Below are 5,231 nucleotides of genomic sequence, written 5' to 3'. Positions count from 1 at the left end.
TAGGCAATCCATACTCATACTGTGGGCTCAAGGGTAATCCAGTCTTTTAGTTGTGGACCCATTGCATGCTGTTATTTAATACATGTGATCGGCCGTGTGATTGGTATTTTGGGTAAACTCACTAAGCTTCGTGCTTACTGTTTTTGTTTATGGTTTCAGTTACTTGAGTGGATCATGTCAAGGTGAAGGCGTGACCGTACACATCCTCACATTTTGAACTTATGATTTCTGGGAAACTCTGATGATGTGAATGTTTTGAAAGTTATGTTGAAAGCGATTGTGATTTTTAAATAATGTTTTGGTAACAATGGTTTTTTTAAACACTTCCTCGGAAAAAGGGTTGTTTTGGAAAGTTTAAGTTTTATGAATTTTTATGGATGTTACAATATGGTAGTATTTTGAAAAATAAAAACTTGTTTAGGATTAGTTTCATGATATATTGGCAAGGTTTTGAGGAAAAGGATGAGGTGCTTCAATAGATAAGTTAGTTCCTATACTCTACAAAAACCCATAAATCAAAAACTCATTCAAAGATTAGTAATTCTTCAAAAACCTCATCTTGTCTAACTAATGATTAATTGCAAGAAAGATGAGATTCAACTCCCAACTTATTAGTGAAATCAAACATGATATATGGAAGGATTTTAAAAAATAGAAACTTTTTCAGGATCAATGTCATGATATAGTGGCAAGGTTTTGAGGAAAAGGATGAGGTGCTTCAATAGCTAAGTTGGTTCCCATACTCTACAAGAATCTCTATTGCACAACTTTATCTCGCTATATCTAGAGCTAAAGACGTGGATATCTATGTGGATTTGATTAATATGCAAGAGGTCCTTGGTCAAAAAGTGAAGTAGATGATAACAATTCTGGTGAGGATCATCCATGTTAGAAGGTGATGGGTTATGAGCAAAACAAACAATCCTATGTGTGCATGCAACTCCAATAAGATCTATGTCTTCTCTAATTGAACATACAATATGAACAACATCATGCATACCCTAGATCTATGATAAATAATCGAAATTCACATAATAAAGAGTTATGATACATACCTTTGATTGTTATGTAGTAATAACAATCCAATAACCTTGAAGATCTTGAAGCTCGAGAGCAAGTGTCACAAGTGTAACACCTCTAATGAATCACAAACACACTTAGCAAGAGGATGAGATATGATAGGGAGGAGGAAGCTTCAATTTTTGTCTATAACTCTCTAGGATTTCTAGTGGCCGAAAATTAACAAGTGTATGGGTCTTTATATAGTGCGGTGACTTAGACCAAAGCTAGGGTTGGAAGTAGGACACCCTAATTGCTTTGCTTAAGGACCAAGAAAACCCTAAAACTTCCATCCATAACCCCTTGGACGAAAATTCTAGGGATTTCCTAGAAGATTTCGTCCAAGCCTCTTTAGGAGGGTTCTAGAGCTTCTTTCCTCAACTATCAATAAATTTCCAAACAGCCCCTGCATATTTAATTAATTCAACTAATCCCAAAATTAATTCCAATTAATTTCCGATTAACTATTAATTAAATAATATGATTTCTAATTAATATATTATTTCCATAATACATTAATAAATCATTCATTTCATTTTATTAATCAAATAATAAATTCTTCCTCTTCCTCAATAGGTCATCCTGTCTAGTTGCTACTATGAAGGCAACCCAAAAGGACTATGCTACTAGCAATTCAAGTATATACCAATTATAGTTATGGGCTTAGACACCTAATCCAACAGTCTCCCACTTGAATAAGTCTAATAACTATAGTGTCTAGTATAACATCAAAAATTGATTAGCAAATTGTAGCTCTCAAAGCCATTGTCGAACTCTGCCCTAGTCATATATGAGTCTTAAGATAAGTGATCATATAACCCTTCGTTCTGAAACATATCATGTAGACTTACGACATGGAACAGAGTCAATCTCATTTTCCAATACTTTGTTTTTTGATTTCCGATTTGTAGTGAGAAAGAACTACAATTTAGTCCTGGTCGGGCACGATACCTAAGTCAACACCAAATCATCGAGGCGCCCAAGATATCGCTTTTTCCCATTAGGGAAAAGGAATAGATAAACTTTGACTTATACGCTTGTACTATTTACTCATCAATGCACAACAATAAGTTTTATAACATAAAGTTACTGATGCATTTATGTATCATCAATGCACAACCAACTCGTAAACAACAACTCATATATCTCCGTTTAAAGATGATATGATATTATTGTGTCAGAATTACTCATGATAAATTCCATGAAGTATTTCTCTGAGCTTGGGTTAATCCAATACTCAAAATCCCCATTTCCATGTACTCATGAACATTGCAGAAAAACCATTGCTATGTCTAATCTCCATAGACAATCAAAAATTCAATTATGACAGTCTTAATTCGCTACTTACTTCTAAAAGTACGAGCTACTATGGATGTTTGAATAATACAATTATTCGGGAAGTAAAACAGGCGAAGTGAAACACAATAATAATCTAATTAACTATGGTCTCAAACTATTGAATATAAGTAAAACTCTTAATATTTAATCACCATATTAATTAGACTTTATTTATTGTATCATGTTTCAATTAATCAACTAAACACTTGAATTAAACATCAGTCATGCCATGTTATAAACATGCATACTATGTCTCTCTATGGTCATTCCTTTGTGAAAAGATCGATTGGATACTATTCCAATGATGCTCATTTCACAATTTCAAATTCTTGTTACTACTAGAATATGTTAGAGTTCAACCTTACATGCAATATCCTTTTTGTGATGTCGAGGTTTCAAAGTCATAGAGACTTTGCCAAAGATATTACAAAATGTTCCATTGGAACAATTCCATGGTAACGAAGTCGCAAATTCAAGAAACACTCCTTGAACATCTTCCTTGCATTAAAGTTTCTAACTTATATGTAGATTCTAATAATCAACGCCTACTTATGGAAACATTTCCATATTCCCATATAACCATATATTTTGGATAAGAAACACCTCCACCCAGAATTATGTCAATATGTTTTGTCTAATATAATACTATACTTCCAACTATCCACAAGAAACTAATCCCTTGGTATAACCTCAGAATGTTCTTCACAGTTGTTCAACAAGGTTCTAGTCCCTTTTTCCCTCTCAATATCCAAAGCATTTGAAATATAAAATTAGAACAAGTGAATATTACAACATATGTAATCAATCCTATATCTGAAGCATATATGACTTGATTCATAATGTCTTACATAGAGGCCTGATATATATTCAGTCTCTATTGCTATAATATTTCCATATATTGAATTTCCTATGTTAAACCATTTCAACATGACATTCATATATATCCAAGACCAAGTTCCATTTAAAAAACTTCAATCTAAACTTTTAGATCTTAAACGAAGTATGAGTGCCCTCTCCCCTAAATCCTTTCTATAGCGAAACAATTCTCAAGCTTTGCATTTTGCAAATTTGAAATCTTTGTTTCTTACAACTAAAAATGCCAACTTGCACCACTTAGCATAACAACCATGCTCCAACTAGCATAACAATTATGCTCCCACTAGCTTTGACATGTATCCAAAAATCAACTGGACTTCTAGAAATCAATACTTTTTGACTTTCTTACTAAAGTGAAAATTTCTAATACGTAATGCTCCGATAAGTCTTCATCCAGACTTCTCAAGCTCAAAAACGGTAACATCGTGATTTTTCACACAAATTTTTTTATTTTTAAAAGATTTATTTAACAGTATATGCCACAACTGAAAAAAAAATTCTAGATCAAACAAAGTCCAGACTTCAACCACGTACCCGTAAATTCACAATGTAATAATCTAGGTCAACCATTGTAACTCGTTTTGAGGTAATGAAGATATAAAATAATTAAGATGAAAATAAGTGTCAAAAATAAAATATAAGATAAACTTGATTTGTATGAATAAAGTGGTAGTAATCGTGACAAGGATTTTGAAGATATAAAGAATACCGAAATCTGAGTTATAACGAAGAAGTTATGACCTATCGAAGTTTCGCGACAGAACCGACACAACGTTATGTGATGTAAAAAGTGAGTTTACAATAAAATGCTTTTTAGCCTTAGGTATCTGAATGAAAGTTGTAACACACGTTAAACCGAGAGTGTGCATAAAAAGAACATCCAAATCTGACTTCGTATGAGGAAGTTCTGATTTTTCTAAGATTCGGCACAGCAGTGTACAGCCCGAAATTCGTATTATAGATCGAGCGATTTTTAGCCGACACAACCTAAACGAGAATTGAATATCTTGTCAATTGTAGCTCAACAGTAAAAAAACAGACGGAAACGGATGTCGGATGAAGAAGTTATGAAATTTTAACGGACTTTTCTTGTCCCGGTCTGTTAAAAGTATAACATTAAAAATAAATTCAAAATTAGCCGACGGAGTCTAAACGAAAATCGTAGAGTACGGTATCACCTACGCGTGGATATAAAGAATGTCGAAAACGGAGCATGTATGCGAAAGTTATGAATTTTTAAAGTTCAAGGCTCAAATTCCGAGGCTGATCCGAAGGCGTACGCCCAACGTACGAGATTACGCCCCGCGTACTCGGAAACTAGGTCCGGAGTCAGCCACGTCGCCCTATAACTTTGCATGGTGGACGCGTGTTTGTAGTTGTGACACGTCCGAAGCTAGGAATCCGATCAGGCGCCACGTTCCTCCAACGCGCAACGTACGAGGGTATGCCCAGCGTATCGAGGTACACCCAGCGTACCGAAGTACGCCCAGTGTAATGCGAGGCTTCAGTCAGGTATAAAAGGGGTGCGAGATCACCCGGTTTGTATTACTATTTTGCTTGTTCTTTCACCCTAAACACCCTCTTAAGCCATTCTAAAACCCACCGAAGCTTAGGGAACCTACCTAACACCCGAAGAAAGCCCCGGAGCACCCGAAGTCCCCGAGAAAAGAGTCTTTTCGGTTTGAAACTCGGCCCGCACAAAGCCTGGTTTTCAACAAAACCTCACGGTTTCGTCCAGGAATATCATTTCTAGAAGCGAAGTGCTCTCCAAATCACCACCTTATCAAGTGAGTTCATATCCCTATATTTTTACAAGTCTTTTCTATGTTTTTAAGGGGGGAAATACAAGTAATATACAAGACAAATTACTTTAAAACGCAAACATCCAAATACATTTATCTTTCTATTTTTATGAAAAGATTTTACTATCAAATTCATATATTACTACGGGTAAAGTT

The sequence above is a fragment of the Lactuca virosa genome, chromosome 8, assembly GCF_052849685.1.
Source record: "Lactuca virosa cultivar CGN04683 chromosome 8, Lactuca_virosa_CGN04683_v6, whole genome shotgun sequence".
Lineage (NCBI taxonomy): Eukaryota > Viridiplantae > Streptophyta > Magnoliopsida > Asterales > Asteraceae > Lactuca > Lactuca virosa.
Note: the sequence above shows the minus strand (reverse complement) of the source record.